General features: G+C 38.4%; 1 pseudogene; it reads left to right on the forward strand.

The window, feature by feature from the left end:
- The first annotated feature begins 17,569 nt into the window (after positions 1-17,569).
- On the forward strand, positions 17,570-22,108 carry Nme1-ps1 (NME/NM23 nucleoside diphosphate kinase 1, pseudogene 1; annotated as a pseudogene).
- Positions 22,109-24,223: the final 2,115 nt, after the last annotated feature.

Here is a 24,223-nt window from a genome sequence, read left to right on the forward strand (position 1 = left end):
GTGAGAAAAAAACTACATTCAATGAAAACAAAAAAAATCATCCACGGGAATTAGAAATCTTTATGAAATTGTAACTACAAATGACACCAGTAAATGGAGAAATATGTAGAGGCAGAAAGTTAAGGAGTTTGAGGCCAGTGTGGGCTACATCTCAATATCCAGTACAGCTTGGTCTACAAAGTGTAACCCTTTCTTTTAAAACAGAAATAAACCTGGGTAGGTTTTTAATGAAATTAAACTAAATAATTAAATCCTGGGTGATTTTAATGAAAATGGCCCCCATAGGCTCATAGGTAGTAACACCAATTGAAAATGGCTCCCATAGCCTCATATGGATTAACACTAATTGAAAGGAAATGCAGCCTTGTTAAAGTAAGTGTGGCCTTGTTGGAGGAAGTGTGTCCAAGCAGAGGGCTTTGAGGTTTAAAATGCTCAAGCCAGGCCTAGTGTCTGTCTCTATTCCTGTTGTCTGCATATCCACACATAGAACATTCAAGCTATTCTCAAGCACTGTGTCAGCCTGCAATCCATGATGCTTCACACCATGAAGGCAACAGACTAAACCTCTGATCTATAAGCCTGCCCCAGTTAAATGCTTTCCTTTATAAGTGTGGCTGTGGTCATGATGTCCTAACTAAAAATATAGGATAGGATAGGTAGGCTAGGCTAGGCTAGGCTAGGCTAGGAAAGGGTAGGGTGGGGTGGGGTAGGGTAGGGTAGGGTAGGGTAGGGTAGGGTAGGGTAGGGTAGGATAGAGTAGGGAGGATAGGATAGGACAGGGCAGGATAGTTCAGGACAAGACAAGACAGGATAGGATAGATAAATTGAAAGAAAGACTAGACCATGCACTAAAACAAATCTATTTAAAATGGTGTACAGAGCCAAACAAAGAATTCTAAACTGAGGAATATTGAATAGCCAAGAACCATCTAAAGAAATGTTCAACATCCTTAGGCATCATGAAAATGCAAATCAAAACAACCTGAGATTCTACCTCACATCAGTCAGAATGGCTAAGATCAAAAACTCAGGTGACAGCAGATGCTGGCAAGGATGTGGAGAAAGAGGAACACTCCTCCATTTTTGATGGGATTGCAAGCTGGTAGAACCACTCTGGAAATCAGTCTGGAAGTTCCTCAGAAAATTGGACATAGTGCTATCTGAGACCCAGCTATACTACTCCTAGACATATATCCAAAAGAAATTCCAACATATAATAAGGATACATGCTCCACTATGTTCATGGCAGCCTTATTTATAATAGCCAGAAGCTGGAAAGAACCGGGATGTCCTTCAACAGAGGAGTAAATACAGACAATGTGGTACATTTACATAATGGAGTACTACTCAGCTATTAAAAACAATGACTTCATGAAATTCTAGGCAAATGGATGGAACTAGAAAATATCATCCTGAGTGAGGTAAACCAATCACACACACACAAACACACACACACACACACACACACACACACACACACACACATACATGGTATGTACTCACTGATAAGTGGATATTATCCCAAAAGCTCAGGATACCCAATACAATTCACAAACCACATGAAACTCAAGAAGAAGAAAGACCAAAGTGTGGATGCTTCAGTCCAGATAGGGGATCAAAATACTTCCAGGAGGAAATACGGAGACAAAACGTGGAGCAGAGACTGAAGGAAAGGCCATCCAGAGACTGCCCCACCTGGGGATCCATCCTATATACAGACACTAAACCCAAACACTATTGAGGATGCCAAGAAGTACTTACTGACAAGAGCCTGATATAGTTGTCTTCTATAAGGTTCTTCCAGAGTCTGACAAATACAGAGGCTGATGCTCAGAGCCAACCATTGGACTAAACATTGTAACCACAAGGATGGGGTTAGAGAAAGGACTGAAGGAGCTGAAGGGGTTTGCAATCCCATAGGAAGAACAACAATATCAACCAACCAGACTCCCCAGAGCTCCCAGGGACTAAACCACCAACCAAAGATTACACATGGAGGGACCCATGGCTCCAGTAGCATATGTCTCCAGCTGTATGTAGCAGAGGATGACTTTGCTGGGCATCGATGGGAGAGGAGGCCCTTGGTCCTGTGAAGGCTTGATACCTCAGTATGGGGAAATGCCAGCATGGTGAGATGAAAGTGAGTGGGGGAGCACCCTCATAAAATCAGGGGGAGGGGATATGGGATAGGGCGTTTGTGGAGATTTAAACAAGGAAAGGGAAAACATTTGAAATGCAAATAAATGTATAAATTCTTTAAACTTTCTATCAGAATTCCAACAACATTTGTTTTAGGGTTCCTGTTTTTTGATAAAAGAAAAACAAATACAATAACAAAAATGGCCAAAATAAACCAAAGGAAGAATGTGTTTATTCTAGCTTATCATCTGTCTTGGAAGAAGTCAGAACAGGAGCTAAAAGCAGGAACCTAGAGACAGAAACTGACGCGGATGCCATGGAAAAGTGTTGCTTGTTGTCCTGGTCCTTATGATTTGTTCACCTACATTTTCTATACCACTCAGAACTAACTACCCAGAGATGGCTTTGTCTACAGTGACTCACTCCCACATCAATCATAAATCCAGAAAATACATCACAGGCTTTCCCATAGGCCAATCTGGTGGGAGAATTTTCTAAAGTGAGAATCATTTTCTTTTTGGCTTGTGTCAAGCTGACATAAAACTAGCCAGTACATTTTTCATTGAAATAGACAAAAATTCTACAACACAAACTCATCATTTAGAAATTCTACATATTTTTTCATATTTTATTAATTTTAGTCATTTACATTTCAAATGTTATTCTCCCCTTCCCAGTTTTCCCTCCACTAGCCTCCTATCCCCTTCCCCCTCCCCTGCCTGTGAGGGTGCTCTCCCACCTATCCACCCACTTCTGTCTCAGCACCCTAGTATTCCCCTACCCTGGGTCATCGCACCTCCACACAACTAAGGGGCTCTCCTCCCAGTGATGCCATATAAGGCTCCTCTCCTACATATCCAGCTAGAGCCATGGGTCCCCCCATGTGTACTCATTGGTTGGTGGTTTAGTCCCTGGGAGCTCTGGGGGATCTGGTTGGTTGATATTGTTGTTCTTCTTTTGGGCTTGCAAACCCCTTTCGCTCGTACAGTCCATTCGGGTTCCTGTGCTCAGTCCGATGTTTAGCTGCATATATCCTCATCTGTATTAGTCAGGCTCTGACAGAGCCTCTCAGGGGACAGCTACACCAGGCTCCTGTCAGTAACCACTTCTTGGCCATATGGTATTTAACTTCCTGTGCTTGATTTATTTAACTTAATATAATCTACCAGGTTAACCCATATAGTCACAAATGAAAGGATTTCCTTCCTTTTAGAGACCGATTGAACAGTATTCTGTTTTTTTATATGTGTATGTATTTCATACCTTTAACTTATTTATCTATTGATAAGCTCTTAAGTGACTATCTTGGCTACTGTGAATGCTCTAGAGAGCATGGCAGTACAATTATCTCTGTAACATACTGATGCCCTTTCTTTTGTGTATATACCTAACAGCTGATGTGATGTTTCAGTGGTAACATTGTTAGCCTCTGAGCTTGATACCTGAGTTTAATCCCTGTGATCCACCTGATGGAAGAAGAGAACCAACTCCTTTAAATTGTTGGAGTTATTTTGGTCTTCCCTGCATATCCTGTGGGATATACACTCCACACACATATATATGCAAGCAAAGACACAAACAAACACATAAGCAAATGCTCTTTAAAACTCAGGTCAAATTGTTTTAAATAAGAAATATATTCTTAAAGTAAAGTAGATATGCAGCCAGAGGTGAAATTGTGCAATCTCATGGTAGTTTTTATTTGAATACTTGGGGAACTTCCATACATTTTCCATAATGTAGTAACAATTTATATTTCTATTAATAATGTAGCATTGTTGTACATCTGTAGCACATTGTTGTACATTAATGTAGCATCTTTGATGTAACTTGTCTTTCATCCTTTTGAGAATAGCTACTATAACTTGAGTGAGTGTAACCTCACTCAAATACTCAAGTTATAATAGCTATTCTCAAAAAGATACATTATTCTGGGTTTAATTCAAATTTCCTTGATTATGAGTGATACTGAGCACTGCAGAGATTGAAATATCTGCCTCTGGATCCTTCCCCGAAGCTACCCTGTAAGAAAAGTAATTTTCTCTCCTAAAAGATCAATGTCTACATGGAGGATGAGAAGTTAGCACCAACTGCCAGACATTTGGCTAAAATATTCCTGTCCTGTCAACCTTTCATTCCAATGATGCTTCAGGAGTGAGTTCAAGCAAGACCAGCTGAATAACCCAACAGATTCATCCAAGGAAGATAAACAAATGTCATCTTATGCCAAAAATAAAAGAGAGTTCCATTATTTGTTCTGCTGTTTCTTTTATGAGGGAATCCAAGTGAATTAGTTGTCTTTTTCTAAAGTCCATTGGGATTTGGCTCATTAATGTCAACCCAGACAGCTTGTCAACAAAGAGCTTGTGTTCTACACATAATTGTTGGTGGTTTTTGCTCTTTTCCCTTAAGGAACAACTGGAAAACATGGATAGCTATTTAGGCTGCTATTGCTACTCACATAATTTTAAACATTCAATAAAACAGCTGCCAGTGTTCCAAACAGCTGCCTGTGTGCAGAGTCTGGAAAAGAGTGTCTATCTTATGCAAAGTGTGTTTAACTGGAGAATTCTTAGAGAACTGTGCTGGGGTGTGTAAGACATGCTTTCAAGACGATGTGCCATAAGCCATTAACAGCTGTTTTAGCTGCAGTGTTTGTTGCACCATGCGAGAGAGGAAGAGAAAGAGTATCTGGACAGAGGGAGAGGCAGCTTCCACAGTTACATGATTTCTGGTTGATATTTGTTTGAAGATTGTCTTAGTTAACATTTCCATCCTAACTTTTGAAAAGGAGTTCATGAGGCAAACATTGTATAGCTGCCACTGTCTTCTACCATGGAGTATCCTTTTAGATATTTAAGTTTCATGTAATAGTTTTTTTAAATACTAAATCAAGTTATTTCCCAGTTGAAAATGAAGAGACAATATGTTCTGGTAAACAACCAAAGTCTTCATGGTTTATTCTTTAACACTGTTGTCTTCCCCTATCAGTTATTGTCTTATAGCTAAATACACATACACATGCAGTGACTCAATGCCACTCTTGCTCTTTGAGATGTTGCTGCACATAATTTATCAAAGGATAAAGAAATTAAGAATGAAACCATAAGGTGAATTTCTAGAATTTCTTTCTACCTTGATTCCCAGTAATCAAAATCCATCACAAAATTTGCTCATCCAAAGAGCAATTTATATGGAAAACAGAAAAATTAATGGCCTTATCTTTTCCAGAATTATCCTTATTTATTTCTAGAAATTTATCTATAGCCACACTTTCATAAATCCACAATTTAGGTGTTCCTACTCCACCTATTGTAATGCATTTATTTTTGTTTCTTATGTGGCCTCAAAAGAAATGTCATGAGCTGGACCAAGAATTTGAAGTAATAGGCAAAATATAAACCAGTTTAAGTCCATTTTGTCAACTACAGCATGCCTATAATTTGGTTTTGCAACATAACTGACAGTGAAGTATGTGAGTGGGCTCATTTAAGATTTATTAATATGATCCTTCAAGTTGCCTGCCAGCCCAAGTACACTTCTCTATGGTCAAATAATTCTCCATTATGTAATACGATTATGACATTCTATTGCTCCCTGATCCAAAGTTTGTATTTTCTTCTCATAATTTATTTGATGATCTGACTTCTTATTCCATTCACAAACCATCAGAATGTGTTTTCCTATATTCTTAACTGCGATATTTTTCAGTTCCATAGCTGCATACACTCTAGGTATAGCCACAATTGCCTGGTTACATATAACACCAAAATCCCATATCATCATTTAAATATGATGCTTTGTAACTATCTCCCCTTTTCTCCCCTAGTGTTTATTTTGCTATTGTTTTCATTAACATACAAACATGCCAGAATGTTCCAATCTTAAATGATTCTTTTTATTAATATCCATCCAAAACTTGATTATTTTGTATCATGATAAAAATCTTTTGAAATGTGAACTATTAAACAATCACTTCTTCCTCTCAAGCTATTCCTTGAATATACTACAATGTGGAGTGGGGAAAGGGAGAAGAGAAAGAGAGAAAGGGTACGTACACACACAAAGAGAGAAGAGAAGGAGAGTAGCTGGTTTATAGAATTAATTTTACATGAATTTTTGGACCATTAAGTCTTCTACATTTGCCTAATCCAATGAAAAATTTCCATTTTCATACCCCTGGAACAGCCAATACCATTCAGCAAAGTTGGTTATTCCCCACCTCCACTTCCATGAAATGCTGTTTTCACTTGGTTTCCAAAGTTAGCCTTTCATTTCCCCATTGTTGCTTTGGAATCTCCTGCTTTTTTTTCCCCTCCCATGCTTCTATAAATTACAATGTCTAAGCATTCATCCTTAGACACTTCTTTTTGTCTATCTCCTGTCCTTAGGTGACTTCACTTTTTAAACACAATATAAGCAATGTTGGTGAATGTTTCAGCTGTGTATTTACTTATTTAACAGTTCATTTTGGATTTCCAATAGAGACCTAAAAGTTAGCATGATGAAAGTTAAAAACTCCCATTTTCTCCTCCCTCAAGCTCACTCCTTCTTCAGTACTTCCTATTTTAATAAATGGTAATGCTATTTGTATATTAGCTAAAGTCATAAAATTTTGAGGACACTCCACACTAATTTCCATAATGTGTACAACAGCTTTTATCCCCACTAACAGTGAATAAATATTTCTCTTTTTTCACATTCTCACCAAAATCTATTGTAACTTTAAAAAATCTTAGCCATTGTGACTGGGATAAAAACAAATCTCAAATTAGTTTTATCTGCATTTTTTCTGATGGATAAGAGGAGAGGCCCTTAGCCTTGTGAAGTCTTGATGCCCCCAGCATAGGGGACTGCCAGGGCAGTGAGGCAGGAGTGGGTGGGTTGGTGGGGGGAGCTCCCTTGTAGAAGCAGGGGGAAGGAAGATACAATAGGAAGTTTGCAGAGAAGAAACCAGGAAAGGGGATAACATTTGAAATGTAAATAAATAAAACATCCAATAAAATAAATAAATAAAAATGAATTCACAATAATCAAAAAATAGAATGCGGAAAATTTTTGAAGTATTTCTCAGCAATTTCTATTTCTTCTTTTAAGAATTCTTTCTTTCACTCCAAGCCCCAATTTTTTTTATTACACATGTGAATGCTTTATTCATGTACTTAAATTTCTTTTTTTTTATTAACTTGAGTATTTCTTATGTACATTTTGAGTGTTATTCCCGTTCCCGTTTTCCGGGCAAACATCCCCCTCCCCCCTCCCCTTCCTTATGGGTGTTCCCCTCCTCATCCTCCCCCCATTGCCGCCCTCCCCCCAACAGTCTAGTTCACTGGGGGTTCAGTCTTAGCAGGACCCAGGGCTTCCCCTTCCACTGGTGCTATTACTAGGATATTCATTGCTACCTATGAGGTCAGAGTCCAGGGTCAGTCCATGTATAGTCTTTAGGTAGTGGCTTAGTCCCTGGAAGCTCTGGTTGCTTGGTATTGTTGTACATATGGGGTCTCGAGCCCCTTCAAGCTCTTCCAGTCCTTTCTAAGAGTCCTTCAACTGGGGTCCTATTCTCAGTTCAGTGGTTTGCTGCTGGCATTCTCCTCTGTGTTTGCTGTATTCTGGCTGTGTCTCTCAGGAGAGATCTACATCCGGCTCCTGTCGGTCTGCACTTCTTTGCTTCATCCATCTTGTCTAATTGGGTGGCTGTATATGTATGGGCCACATGTGGGGCAGGCTCTGAAGGTGTTCCTTCAGTCTCTGTTTTAATCTTTGCCTCTCTATTCCCTGCCAAGGGCATTCTTGTTCCCCTTTTAAAGAAGGAGTGAAGCATCCACATTTTGATCATCCATCTTGAGTTTCTTTTGTTCTAGGCATCTAGGGTAATGCAAGAATTTGGGCTAATAGCCACTTATCAATGAGTGCATACCATGTGTGTCTTTCTGTGATTGGGTTAGCTCACTCAGGATGATATTTTCCAGTTCCAACCATTTGCCTTCGAATTTCATAAAGTCATTGTTTTTGATAGCTGAGTAATATTCCATTGTGTAGATGTACCACATTTTCTGTAAACATTCCTCTGTTGAAGGGCATCTGGGTTCTTTCCAGCTTCTGGCTATTATAATTAAGGCTGCGATGAACATAGTGGAGCACGTGTCTTTTTTATATGTTGGGGCATCTTTTGGGTATATGCCCAAGAGAGGTATAGCTGGATCCTGAGGCAGGTCAATGTCCAATTTTCTGAGGAACCTCCAGACTGATTTCCAAAATGGTTGTACCAGTCTGCAACCCCCCCAACAATGGAGGAGTGTTCCTCTTTCTCCACATCCTCTCCAGCATCTGCTGTTACCTGAGTTTTTGATCTTAGCCATTCTCACTGGTGTGAGGTGAAATCTCAGGGTTGTTTTGATTTGCATTTCCCTTGTGACTAAAGATGTTGAACATTTCTTTAGGTGTTTCTCAGCCATTCTGCATTCCTCAGCTGTGAATTCTTTGTTTAGCTCTGAGCCCCATTTTTTAATAGGGTTATTTGTCTCCCTGCGGTCTAACTTCTTGAGTTCTTTGTATATTTTGGATATAAGCCCTCTATCTGTTGTAGGATTGGTAAAGATCTTTTCCCAATCTGTTGGTTGCCATTTTGTCCTAACCACAGTGTCCTTTGCCTTACAGAAGCTTTGCAGTTTTATGAGATCCCATTTGTCGATTCTTGATCTTAGAGCATAAGCCATTGTTGTTTTGTTCAGGAAATTTTGTCCAGTGCCCATGTGTTCCAGATGCTTCCCTAGTTTTTCTTCTATTAGTTTGAGTGTGTCTGGTTTGATGTGGAGGTCCTTGATCCACTTGGACTTAAGCTTTGTACAGGGTGATGAGCATGGATCGATCTGCATTCTTCTACATGTTGACCTCCAGTTGAACCAGCACCATTTGCTGAAAATGCTATCTTTTTTCCATTGGATGGTTTTGGCTCCTTTGTCAAAAATCAAGTGACCATAGGTGTGTGGGTTCATTTCTGGGTCTTCAATTCTATTCCATTGGTCTATATGTCTGTCTCTGTACCAATTCCATGCAGTTTTTATCACTATTGCTCTGTAATACTGCTTGAGTTCAGGGATAGTGATTCCCCCTGAGGATCACTTTTATTGTTGAGGATAGTTTTAGGTATCCTGGGTTTTTTGTTATTCCAGATGAATTTGCAAATTGTTCTGTCTAACTCTTTGAAGAATTGGATTGGTATTTTGATGGGGATTGCATTGAATCTGTAGATTGCTTTTGGTAAAATGGCCATTTTTACTACATTAATCCTGCCAATCCATGAGCATGGGAGATATTTCCATCTTCTGAGGTCTTCTTCAATTTCTTTCTTCCGTGTCTTGAAGTTCTTATTGTACAAATCTTTTACTTGCTTGGTTAAAGTCACACCGAGGTACTTTATATTATTTGGGTCTATTATGAAGGGTGTCGTTTCCCTAATTTCTTTCTCGGCTTGTTTCTCTGTTGTGTAGAGGAAGGCTACTGATTTGTTTGAGTTAATTTTATACCCAGCCACTTTGCTGAAGTTGTTTATCAGCTTTAGTAGTTCTCTGGTGGAACTTTTGGGATCACTTAAATAAACTATCATATCATCTGCAAATAGTGATATTTTGACTTCTTTTCCAATCTGTATCCCCTTGACCTCCTTTTGTTGTCTGATTGCTCTGGCTAGAACTTCAAGAACTATATTGAATAAGTAGGGAGAGAGTGGGCAGCCTTGTCTAGTCCCTGATTTTAGTGGGATTGCTTCAAGTTTCTCTCCATTTAGTTTAATGTTAGCAACTGGTTTGCTGTATATGGCTTTTACTATGTTTAGGTATGGGCCTTGAATTCCTATTCTTTCCAGGACTTTTACCATGAAGGGGTGTTGAATTTTGTCAAATGCTTTCTCAGCATCTAATGAAATGATCATGTGGTTTTGTTCTTTCAGTTTGTTTATATAATGGATCACGTTGATGGTTTTCCGTATATTAAACCATCCCTGCATGCCTGGGATGAAGCCTAACTACAGATTCAGAGGAAATTCAAAAATCATCAGATCTTACTATAAAAGCCTATATTCAACAAAACTTGAGAATCTGCAGGAAATGGACAATTTCCTAGACAGATACCAGGTACCGAAGTTAAATCAGGAATAGATAAACCAGTTAAACAACCCCATAACTCCTAAGGAAATAGAAGCAGTCATTAAAGGTCTCCCAACCAAAAAGAGCCCAGGTCCAGACGGGTTTAGTATAGAATTCTATCAAACCTTCATAGAAGACCTCATACCAATATTATCCAAACTATTCCACAAAATTGAAACTGATGGAGCACTACCGAATTCCTTCTATGAAGCCACAATTACTCTTATACCTAAACCACACAAAGACCCAACAAAGAAAGAGAACTTCAGACCAATTTCCCTTATGAATATCGACTCAAAAATACTCAATAAAATTCTGGCAAACTGAATCCAAGCCCCAATTTTTAACTGATTTATTCCTTTTCTTTGTGTTTAGTGTTTTTAAAAAGTATTTACTATTGACTATTTGTTAATCTCAACACAAACCGCCTGTCACATGGATGTCTGGTTTAAGATTTTTCTCATTATTTAAACTGTCATTTTACTCAAATAATGGCATTTTTACCACTTGAAGTATTTTTAATTCTATCAGGTTACATTTGTCTTAATGCCTGTACTATGGAGGGTTCTTTCCGAAAGATTTTTCTTGTGCTTATAAAGTTGAAGCTTATTTCTACTTTCTCCTCTAACAGAATCTGAATATCAAGTCTCATGTTAAAATCCTTGATCCACTTACCCATAAAGAAGTGTCTGGTTTCTTTTGAAAGTTAAGTTGTCCAGTTTGACCACTATCATTTATTGAAGATGATATCTCATCTTCAATGATAATTTTTGGCTTTGTCAAATTCAGGTGACCTTATCTTCCTGTATTTATATTCATGTCTTGGATTCTATTCCACTGATTGATATATTTGTTTTTGTGCCAGTTCTATACTGTTTTTATTAGTGTAGCTTTAGAATATTCCTTGAAATAAGAGATAGACGAGACCTTTAGGATTGTTTTGACTTGTGTGTGTGTGTGAGTGAGTGTGTGTGTGTGTGTGTTTCTGAATATAATGAAATGTAAAAAAATTTTTCAATTAATATGAAGAATTGCATTATAATTGTGATGTGATTGACATTTCATTGAATGAGTAGATCGCTTTTTGTAGGTTGGGTATTTTCATAATATTAATCTTCTTATCCTCCCATGAGTACATCCATCTCTGGTGTCTTCTTCAGTTTCTTTCTTTAGTGTCTTAAATTTTTATTGTATAAACCTTTCACTTCTTTAATTAGATTTATTCCAAGGTTTATTTGAGACAGAAATAAGTGGTATTGCTCTCCTAATTTCTTTATCAGTGTGTTAGCCATTAGTACATAGGAAGGACACTTATTTTCATTTGTTAATTCTGAATGCTGCTATTTTGCTGAATGTATTTATTAGCTGACTGAATTTTTTGATGGAGTCTTTGAGGTTTTTTTTTATAGAGAGAATCAGCTTATCTGCAAGTAACAATAACTTAAATTATTTCTTTCCTACTTATGTCCCCTTTAACCCCTCTTATTGGTGTAAGACTTCAAGCAATATATTGAACAGAGAAAGACTGGACATCCTCATATTGGTCCTGATTTTAGTGTCATATATCTCAACCATCCTAATACAGTTCTTCATGTTCTGGTGATGCCCCTAACCATAGAATTATTTTGTAGGTAATTAATAACTGTAGTTACTAATCATAACATAAATATCTGATTCTGATATGTGACCCCCAAATGAGTTGAGACCCACTGGTTGAGAACCACTGTTTAAGTGGAATTGCTTTGCATTTTTCTCCATTTTGCATGATGTTGATTGTAGGCTTGTTGTATAGTTCATTATGCTGAAAAGTATACTCTGCATCCCTATGTTCTCCAGGACTTTTATCATAAAGGATAAATTCAGAGCTTTGTCAAAAAACTTTTTTCTGTATCAAATAAGTTAATCTTACAGTTTCTGTCATTGAGTCTATTTATATAGTAGACTACATTTTATTGATTTATGCATTTTGAGCTATCAGTGTCTCTCTGGGTTGAAGCTGAGCCAATTATGGTAGAAAATTTTTCTTATGTGTTCTTGAATTTGGTTTGCGAATATTTTCCTGAGAAATTTTATATCTATGCTCATCAGTGAGATTGGCTTATAATTTGCCCCTTTTGGAGGTCTTTGACACTTTGGCATCAGAAAGAATTTTGAAGTGTACCTTTTTTTTCCTATTTTATAGAATAATTTGAAGAATATTACTGTTCTACCATGAAAGTCTAGTTAGATTTTGTGCTAAATCCATTTGTCCCTGGGCTTTTTGAAATTGGGAGATTTTATGTTTCTACTTCTATAACATTGGTTGTTGGAGGTTTATTAATATTAAATACTGTGTGATGACTATTCATAGTTGTCAAGTTGACTATATCTATAACTAATTAAAATCCAAAAACAGAAGGCATAGCTGTGAGGGACTATTTTGCTTAATTTAAAGTAGGGAGATTGTTTGTAAACCTGATTATGAGGCAAGAAGTCTCACTTTTAATCTGAGCCACAACTTCTGCTCAAGCCTATATAAGAACATGAAAGAAGGAAGATTTTGATTTTTGCCTATTGGTCCTTGACTTGCTAGCAAGTCCATATCTTCACTAGATTAGAGCCTCCTTCAGGATTCCATATCCTGAAAACCAGCTGAGATATCCAGTCTTGTGGACTGAGTCATAACTAGATTCTTCAACTGTGCATTCAGAACCAGCTACTTTTGGATTAGTACCCTTTAAGGCATTCTAATAAATCCCCTTTCTACATACAGAGAGATATTTATTCTATACATTTTCTGTTACTCCAGGGAATTCTGATAAACCTATACCACATCTTGACTTAACTTCAGTATGGCATATGAATCTAGAAATCCATCCAGTGCCGTATAGGTTTGTCAGAATTCCATGGTTAAAAGAGAAGCAGAATAAAGAAGTTTATGACCACTATCCAGCTTTACACCCTGTCTTCGTTAGGGTTTTACTGCTGTGAACAGACACCATGACCAAGGCAACTCTTATAAAAGACAACATTTAATTGAGGCTGGTTTACAGCTTCAGAGGTTTAGTCCATTACCATCAAGGCAAGAAGCATGGCAGCATCCAGGCAGACATGGGGCTGGAGAAGCAGAGAGTTCTACATCTTGTTCTGAAAGAAACAGGAGAAGACTATTTTTAGATAGCTAGGAGAAGGGGTTCAAAGTCCACAGTGACACACTTCCTCCAAGGCCATTCCCTAGGCCAAACATATTCAAAATACCCCAGGTACAATACTGAATAATACAAAGGTAAGTAGTCCAAAGAAGATACAAGGAATTAAATTAATATAATTAATTTAATTTCATCGAATGTAGATGCCCTTTCATTTGGACCATAGATATTCAGGATTGAGAGTTCGTCTTGGTTGATTTTTTCCTTTTATGAATATGAAGTGTCCTTCCTCATCTTTTTTGATATTAGAATGGCTACTCCAGCTTGCTTCTTTGGACCATTTGATTGGAAAGTTGTTTTTGAACCTTTTACTCTGAGGTAGCGTGTGTCTTTGTCTCTGAGGTGTGTTTCCTGTATACAGCAAAATGCTGGGTCCTCTTTCTGTATCCAGTCTGTTAGTCTATGTCTTTTTATTGAAGAATTGAGTCCATTGATATTAAGAGATATTAAGGAATAGTGATTGTTGTTTCCTGTTATTTTTGTTGTTAGAGGTGGAATTATGTTTGTGTGTCTCTCTTCTTTTGGTTTTGTTGCAAGAAGATGAATTTATTGCATTTTCTAGGGTGTAGTTTCCCTCCCTGAGTTGGAGTTTTCCATCTACTATCCTTTTTAGGGCTGGATTTGTGGAGAGATATTGTGTAAATTTGGTTTTGTCATGGAATATCTTTGTTTCTCCATCTGTGTTAATTGAGAGTTTTGCTGGATACAGGAGCATGGGCTAGCATTTGTGTTCTCATAGGGTCTGTATGAAATCTGTCCAGGATCTTCTGGCTTTCATAGTCTCTGGTGAGAAGTCTGGTATAATTCTGATAGGTCTGTGTTTATATGTTACTTGACCTTTTTCCCTTACTGCTTTTAATATTCTTTCTTTGTTTTGTGTGTTTGGTGTTTTGACTCTTATGCAACAGGAGGAATTTCTTTTCTGGTCCAATCTATTTGGAGTTCTATAGGCTTCTTGTATGTTTATGGGCATCTCTATCTTTAGGTTAGGGAAGTTTTCTTTTATAATTTTTGAAGATATTTGCTGGCCCTTTAAGTTGGGAGTCTTTGCTCTCTTCTATATCTATTATCCTTAGGTTTGCTCATCTCATTGTGTCCTGGATCTCCTGGATGTTTTGGGTTAGGAGCTTTTTGCACTTTGCATTTTCTTTGACTGTTGTGTCAATGTTTTCTTTGGTATCTTCTGCACCTGAGATTCTCTCTTCTATATTTTGTATTCTGTTGGTAGTGCTTGCGCCTATGACTCCTGACCTCTCTCTTAGATTTTCTATCTCCAGGGTTGTTGCCCTTTGTGATTACTTTATTGTTTCTGTTTCCATTTTTAGATCTTGAATGGCTTTGTTCAATTCCTTCACCTGTTTGTTTGATTTTTGTGTTTCCTCTTTAAGGGTTTCCACCTGTTGTTCTGGGTTGTTCTGTATTTCTTTAAGGGAGTTATTTATGTCTTTCTTAAAGTCCTCTAACATCTTCATGCACTGTGCTCTTAAATCAAATTCCTGCTTATCCAGTGTGTTGGGATAGCCAGGGCTTGCTGTGGTGCAAGGAACTGGGTTCTAATGATGCCAAGTGGCCTTGGTTTCTGTTGCTTAGGTTCTTGCCCTTGCCTCTTGCCATCTGTTTATCTCTGGTGTTGCTGTTTCTGACAGTGGCTTGACCCTCCTGTGAGCCTATATGTCAGTACTACTGGGAGACCATCTCTCTCCCTGTGGGATCTGGGTACAGACAGCTGTGCCACAGGGTCAGCTCAGGGCATAGACAGAAACCAGAAAGATCCTGTCCCAGACTGCTTTTTAATCCCTGTGTCCTGAGGGCTCTGGGCAGGTCCCTTGGACCAGAAGTCATGGTCTTACCTGTGCTCTCAGGTATGTCAGCATTCCTGGAAGACCAGCTTTCTCCCAGCAGGAGCTGTGGCACTGGGTCAGCTCCAGGCACAGGCAGAAATTGGAAGGATCATGTCCCAAACTCCTCCTCAGTTCCTGTGTCCAGAGGGCTCCATGAGGGCTCCTCTTGAGACAGGAATGTGAGCAGAAATGGTGGTCTCACCTGTGCTCTCCAGTGTGTCAGCACTTCTGAGAAACCAGCTTTCTCCCTGTGGGATCTGCGAACAAGAGCTGTGGGACAGGATCTGCTCCTGGAGCAGGCCGAAATCAGAAGCTCTCCAACTCTGTCCGTTCTTCTTCTCCTTCTCTCTCTTCTGCCTTTCAAAAACTCTGCCCCCACCTTTCTTTTTCACCGCCCTATCACAGGCCTTGCCTTATCTTGTGCCTTCCCTCACCTGCATATTGACATCAATCCACATTGAGGCATAGTTAAATATATTTTAGTTCTATAAGCAAAGCTTCTAGGTCATTCTTTACAAAGTTCTATTAGTCTTTTAAGTCAGAGATTACTTTTCCACAGACAAATTGAGAGTTTTTTTTACTCAATTCCAAAACTTACGCTCTGTTCTTACTTCACAATTGAAAACTTAGGCTAACATATGTGAAATTTTAGTCTTAAAAATGCATCCATGCACTTTTCCCACAGTGCCTGATAGTAGATAATAAAATGATTAACATGACCAGAAATTAAGTGTGATGTCATTATTTTTAGATTATGTTCATGCATGTATGGCACTGTAGTTGTATATGACATAGATATGCCATAATTTCTTTGAATAAAAATGCTCCTAGTTCACAGAATTGAGTTGTATATGTCAGAATTTCATATTGTTTCTCAAAGGTCATTGATTCCCCAATGTTTAATCATCCAAACCAGATGGACAGTCTCCACTCACAGAGAAATAAACTAAAATTTACTCATAGAATACCTTGTCCTATTTTTAAAAATTATCTTTTAAGCTTCTATCAGACTTTTATATGGATTCAATATGACTATAAATGACAAGGATATTTACAACTGTAAACTAGAAATTGCATAATTTAACAAGTTAGTCATTGCTTCTCTTTTTAGCATTTAATTTTAAAAAGATATTTTTATATCTTATATTCATATCAATAGTTAAATCATAATTATCTTTGACAGGAGATAATGCTCCTTCCAGGAGCCATAGGACACACATTTAAAGTGCCTAGTGTCAGAGATAGGATACCCCCATTTGAGTTATTGGCCAGAGGTGTCCCAGCAACACATAAAACAATATGTGTTACTGTCATTTTTGGATGGCCATTAGAACTTGATGATAAGACCCTATTGTTGAAGAAACTAAACCCTTTGCTCATGGGATATGGAGAAAGCAAGTTGATACTGACCAGGAAGTTTATTTACTATTATCAGATAGATTTTGTAGTGCTAGAGGTGTTATATTGACTACTGGAGGAAACAGTCATCAACAGTCTTACACAGCCATGACCCTATGAGCTACAATAATAACCAGTGTATATGCCCATGAGTATATTGACACCAATATTATGAGAATAACCAATCTCTTTCTCATTGGATTTAAGATCCACAGAATAGGAAGATATAGATTCCTGGCCCTAGAAATCTGACCAAGAAACCATGGATAGGAGCTCGTAAGTCCAGTGGGTGAACCTACTATTACTATACACTGACATAGTTTCTAACTCCCCTCTAAATTCATATCTTGTTATTTATAGATTACTGCATCCCTCAGATCTTATCAAAGAAATGTACAATTGGTCGGGATACTGAGAAAGATGTCTTTGTTTTCCTCAGCCAAAAATGGGACATCTGTATCATACACTCTCTGCAAAGCCTTGGGGACCACTGTAGAGGATAGGATAAAAAGAACTGTAAGATCCAGGGGTGTGGAAAGACCAGTTAAGAACAGGGTCCTCTGGACATGGCCCCTGAACTTGTAATTGTTTTCCCAAGACTTGAATTTGATCAATCCAATGACCATTCTACCATATAATGGTAAGGTGCTCATAAGCCCCAACCCCTAACTGAAGATCTATTGCAAGTAGATTGCTTCTGGAGGGAAAGACTGCTTCTTTAAAGATAAGGCCCTTGGTAGGTTGACTGTGCTCCAGTGGCTAGCCCAACACTCATGAATAGAGGCAACACAAATTGGACTCAGTGGGTTACTGAAAAAATAAAAATAAAAACAGACACAAGTTTTGAGAGAGGGTAGAAATGCGGAGGAGCAGGAAGAATGACAGGGTAAACATAATCAAAATACATTCTATTAAGATATTTTAAAAATCAATTATATACATATATATATATATAACATTATCTCATTGGGGATGTAAATTTTAAAATTAATATATTTCTTTTCTGAGTATACGTACTTATTTAAGAGCATAATAAATCAGGTTTGTTTTATTTTGCTTTAAACAGTAAAACTGTCAATATGATGCTAGAGCTTACTTCTTATGTAGGAACAGTAATTTGTTATAATATATAGCATTTCAGACTAATGTATTACTTTTCAAGGATCTTGAGTGATTAAGAACAGTGTATATGGCTGATTAAGAAAGGTATATCAGGACTGGAGAGATGGCTTAGCAGTTAAGAGCACTGACTTCAGAGGTCCTGAGTTCAATTCCCAGCAACCATATGGTGGATTCCCACCTTCTGTAATGGGATCTGATGTTCTCTTTTGGTATGGTTGAAGATAGCTACAGTGTAATTGTGTACATAAAATAAAGAACTCTTTTTAAAAGAAAGAGAAAGGTGTATAGATGATTGTTGTTTAAACATCTTCTAAGTCAGTGATCTATTGTTGTAAAGAGATAGAGATACCATGACCACGACTACTCATATAGAGGAAAGCACAGAATTGGGACTTGCTTGCAGTTTTAGAAATATAGTCCAATGTCATCATGACAAGGAGCATGGCAGCACACAGGCATATATAGTGCTGGAAAAGTAGTTGAGAGTTCTACATATGGATCTACAGGCATCAGGGAGAGAGAGACTATAGGTTTGGAATGTGCTTTTTGAAACCTCAAAGCCCACTCCCAGTGACACACTTCTTTTTAAAAGACCAGACCTCCTAATCCTTCAAAACAGTGCCACTCTATGACTAAGTATTCAAATCTATGAGCCTACTGGGGCCATTCTCATTCAAACCACCACATACATTTTGTCCATGTCAAATTAGGAGTGGGAAGCTATGTGAATTAAATATACTTTACTGAGCATCCAAATCAACTTTTCTTGTAGAATAGGAAAACCATCCTTTATAGCCAATACTGCAAAAACAGTATTAACTGAAGCCTGGAATTTCAGTCTTGGTGGCATATATCCTACTTTTCCATTGTTTCAATTAATTTGGGTGGTTTATTTTTCCATTTGGAGGAAATAGAAGGAATCTCAAATGAAATGGGGAGCTTCCTCACACTTTTGCCCTATTGTTACATTTAGTAATTTTAAAAAGTCCTTATGACAACCACATTTCAGAAATATAAAGATTGAGGGTTAACAAGAACAACATATCTGCTTTAGTTTACATGGGAGTAAGCAACCAAGTGTATATACAATCCTATCTATGCGAAATTGGCACCTTGTGATCCTGGTTTGTATCATTCTAAGGCTAACACCATATAATCAGCATTATTTTTCAAGTTATAGTCACCCCAATTACAATAGCTTCAAAAGACTTAGAAATAAAACCAATGATGTGAAGATTTCTACTTTAAAATTATAAAACACTAGTGAAAATAATTGAAGAACACAGGAATAGAAATTATTTTGTATTTATGAATTGAATAATACTAAAAGGTCCATATAACTCAAAATTATATATATATATACATATATATTCAATGCCATATATGTAAAAATTCCAATGAAATATTTGTAGAAGTAGGAAAGGTCCTGTGATATGTAGCAAAGCACAAAATACCCAGAAAAGTTAAGCCAATCTTTTTAATTATTATTATTATTACTATTATTATTATTAAATCTTTTTTTACAGTCCAGTCACTATCCCCCTCACAGTCTGCCCTTCTATAGTACCTTATCCCATTCCTCCTCCCCCTTCTCCAAAAGGATGTTCCCACCCCCTCCACCAGACCTCCCCACTCCCTGGAGCCTCAAGTCTCTAGAGGGTTAAGTGCATCTTCTCTCACTGAGGTCAGACCCAGCAGTCCTCTGCTGTATATTTATTGAAGGCCTCATATCAGCTGGTCTATGCTGCCTGGTTGGTGGCTCAATGTCTGAGAGATCTTGGGAGTTCGGGTTAGTTGAGATTACTGGTCTTCCTATGGGGTTGCTCTACTCCTCAGCTTCTTATAGACTTTATCAAATTCAACCACAGGGGTCCCCAGTTTCTGTTCATTGGTTGGGTGTAAGTGTCTACATCTGACCCTTTCAGGTGCTTGTTGGGCCTCTCAGAGGACAGCCATGCTAGGCTCCTGTCTATAAGCACACTGTAGTATCAGTAATAATATCAAGCTTTGGAGCCTCCCCTTAAATGGATCCTAAGCTGGGCTGGTCACTGGACCAACTTTTCCCTCAGTCTCTTCTCCATTTTTGTCACTGTAGTTCTTTTAAACAAGAACAATTCTGAGTCAGAGTTTTTGACTATGTGATGGCAACTCCATCACATACCCTGTCTTTCCACTTGAGGTGAACTCTACAAATTCACTCTCCCCACTGTTGGCCATTTCTTCCAAGGTCCCTCCCTTTGAGCCCTGAGACTCTCTCAACTCCCAGGTCTCTGGTATATTCTAGAGCACTCCCCCCCATCTCCTACCTCCTGAGGTTGCCTGTTTACATTCATTCTGCTGGCTTCATTCTTATCTCCCCCCCCAATTATCTGATCATGTTCCCCATTTCCCTTCCCTGTCTCCTTACCCACCTAGGTAGGTCCCTGCCTCCCTCTGTCCCCTGTGATTGCTTCTTCTCCCTCACAAGTGGGATTGAGGTATCCTCATGTAAGCTCCTTCTTCTTGTTAATCTTCTTGAGTTCTGCGGATTATATTCTGGGAATTATGTACTTTTTTTGGTTAATATCCCGTTATTGAGTACATACCATTCATGTCCTTTTGGGTCTGAGTTACCTCACTCAGGATGAAATTTCCTAGTTCCACCCATTTGTCTGCAAAACTCAGGATGTCCTCATTCTTAGTAGCTGAATAGTATTCCACTGTGTAAGTGAACCACATTTTCTGTGCCCATTCTTCCATTGTGGGACATCTTGGCTGTTTCCAGCTTCTGGTTGTCACAATTAAGACTGCTATGAACATAATGAAGAATGTTTTTGGGTATATGCCCAAAAGTGGTATAGGTGATCTTCAGGTATACCTATTTCCAGTTTTCTGTGGAACCTCCAGATTGATTTCCAGAGTGGTTGTACCAGTTTGCAATCCCACTAACAGTCTAGAGTGATCTGTCACCTGAGGTTTTGATCTTAGCCAGTCTGATTGCTGTTAGCTGGAATCTCAGGGTTATTTTGATTTACATTTCTCTGGTCACTAAACAATTTGAACATTTCTTTATGTGCTTCTTGGCCATTCACGATTTCTCTGTGTGAATTCTCTGTTTAGTTCTATACCCCATTTTCAATTGGGTTATTTGGTTGTTTTGGAGGTTAGTTTCTTGAGTCCTTTATATATTTTAGATATTAGCCCTGTATTGGATGTGAGGTTAGTGAAGATTTTTTCCCATTCTCTAGGCTGCCCTTTTGTCCTATTGACACCCCCATTTATTGAAGATGCTTTCTCTTCTCCATTATGTACTTTTGTCTTTCTGTCATAAGTCAAGTGTCCATAAATGTGTGGTTTTGCTTCTGGGTCTTCAGTTCCATTCCATTGATCAACCTGTCTGTCTCTGTACCAATATGATGCCCTTTTTATCCTTACTGCTCTGTAGTATATTTTGAGGTCAGGGATGGTGATTTCCCCAGTTCTTTAAATGTTAAGAATTGCTTTCATTATCCTGAGTATTTTTGTATTTCCATATGAAAGTAAGACTTGCTCTTTCCATGACATTAAAAATTGGAATGTCTTTGTGCTGGAATTTTGATAGAGCTTGCATTGAAATTTTAGATTGCTTTTGGTAGGATGACCATTTTTATTATGTTAATTTTACCAATTCATGAGCATGAGAGATCTCTCCATTTTCTGAGATCTTCTTCGATTTCTTTCTTGAAAAACTTAAAGTTCTTGTCATACAGATCTACTTGTTTGGTTAGAGTTACCTCAAGATATTTTATATTGGCAGTTGCAGCCAGAGTTAAAAACCGGGCTGAAGGGGACAGTGGTCAACAGTTAGCGTACCTCCATTGCAATCAAGCCTGATGGGGTCCAGTGGAGGCTTGTGGGAGAGATCATCAAGCAATTTGAACAGAAGGGGAAGGGTTGCTGCCTTGTTGGTTTGAAATTTATGCAGGCTTCAGAGGATCTTCTAAAGGAGCACTACATTGACCTGAATGACAGTCCCGTATTTACTGGCCTGGTGATGTACATGCATTCAGGTCCAGTGGTTGCTATGGTCTGGGAGGGACTGAAAGTTGTGAAGACAGGCCGGGTGATGCTTGGAGAGACCAACCCCGCAGACTCTAAGCCTGGGACCATACGAGGAGACTTTTGTATCCAAGTTGGCAGGAACATCATTCATGGCAGCGATTCTGTGAAGAACGCGGGGAAGGAGATCAGTTTGTGGTTTCAGCCCAAGGAGTTGGTGGACTACAAGAGCTGTGTGCAGAACTTGATCTATGAGTGACAGGAGAATCCCTGCTTATTTTCTGCCTACTGAGCTTGGATCTCACAGGCAGGGGACAAGTAACTCTAGATATTTCTGGAACTTCTTTGAACTGGAAGGAACCTCTGGGAGCTGTGACTCCCTGTGCAGTGTTAAGTGCCACTGGTACATTAAAATGTTTCATCTGTTTAAAAAAATGTGATTTATACTATTTGTGACTATTGTGAAAGGTATGTTTTCCCTAATTTCTTTCTCAGCCCAATTATCATTGGTATAAAGAAAGGCTACTGATCTGTTTGCCTTTATTTTATATCCAATCACTTTGCTAAAGTTCTTTTATCAGCTATAGAAGGACTCTGGTAGAATTTTCGGGGTTGCTTATGTGTACTATCATATCATCTGCAAATAGTGATACCTTGACTTCTTTGTCAATTTGTATCCCCTTGATCTCCTTTTGTTGTCTCTTTGCTCTTGCTAGAACTTTGAATACTATATTGAATAGATGTGGGGAGAGTGGGCATTGTTCCTGATTTTAGTGGGATTACTTCAAGTAACTCTCCATTTAATTTGATATTTCCTGTTCGTTTGCTGTATATTGCTTTTATTATGTTTCGACATGGGCCTTGAATTCCCAATATCTCCAATACTTTTAACATGAAGGGGTATTATATTTTGTCAAATGCTTTTCAGCATCTAACGAGATGATCTTATGATATTTTTTCTTCGTGTTTGTTTATATAGTAGATTACAGTAATAAATTCTGTACATTGAACTAACCTCACATCTCTGGGATGATGCCGACTTGATCATGGTGAATGATGATTTTGATGTGTTTTTGGATTCTGTTTGCAAGAATTCTATTGAGTAATTTTGCATTGATATTCATAAGTGAAATTGGTCTGAAGTTCTCCTTTTTGTTGGGTCCTTGTGTGGTTTATGTATCAGAGTAATTGTAGCTTCATAGAATGAATTAGGTTGTGTTCTTTATGTTTCTATTTTATGAACTAGTTTGAGGAGTGTTGATATTAGCTATTCTTTGAAGGCTTTAGTGAATTTCATACAGTATTTTTTATCATATTCTTTCCCATCCCCCAACTCCTGCCATATCCTCCCCTCTCCCTATCCACCTAACTCCATGGATTTGTCCCTTCCTCCTAAAGAAAAAAATTTAAAATTTAACAAAGTTCATTTTGTGTTGGTCAAAATGCCCTTGAGCAGAGGGCCTTCCCTGGATTATGAATGAGGTTCCAGTGATACTCCATTAGAGAAAACCAAGTTTTCCCTCTAGAGCACCTATCAGTCGGATAGTAGTAGGACTTCGTGTCTACCACCCCTCCTCTGTGCTATTATTTTGTCTGGCTTGAGCTTTTTTTATCTTGTTCATTCTGTCACAGTCTCTATGAGTTTGTATATGAATCTGCTTTCTTATGTCTGGAAAATTCAGTTTCCTTAAAATTATCTACAACTTCTGACTCTGTTGTTGCAAAAATATAAAAAAATAAAAAAAGTAGATTGTCTTTTATCCCTCTAGGTCCGGCACCACAGTGCCCCAAGATATCTGCTAGATATCTTAAGTCTCAGTCAGCATAGCCTCTCACCCACTCTGCTCCATTCCATATCACGCTGCCAAAGGCCTCTCTCTGAGCCTGTCAGCAATCTCTCTACCTATCTAGTTCCCAAGGCAGGTTTCCATGCCAGAAACACACCTTCCAACTCTGTGGCAGCCCAGACCAGCCGCCGCACACTTTCTTACAGTTAAATTGCTACATGAAAAAACACACAACACAATAACCTTTGGCCCAATTGATAAGATATAATTGCCCGCCTAAATATACAAAGCCCAATACCCATCCATTCCTTACGAGAATTAATAACAACCTGTAAATACACAGAGTGGAATCTTAAAGTCAGCTTCCATTTTGTCCTGCCGCAGCTTCTTTCCCTGTCCCTACCTCCTTTCTGTCCCAGTCTCCTCCTCTTCCTTCAAACTGTCCTCCCACCCATCCTTCCTTCTTGTCCAATGACAGGCCTCCTTCTATCTTGTACCTGCCTCACCTGTGACATCATCCCACATGACTCATAATCTTTCTTCCCCTTCTCCACATAGCATCCTGAGTCCTAAGGGGAAAGATATGA

Source organism: Rattus norvegicus, chromosome X (genome assembly GCF_036323735.1).
Source record: "Rattus norvegicus strain BN/NHsdMcwi chromosome X, GRCr8, whole genome shotgun sequence".
Taxonomy (NCBI): domain Eukaryota; kingdom Metazoa; phylum Chordata; class Mammalia; order Rodentia; family Muridae; genus Rattus; species Rattus norvegicus.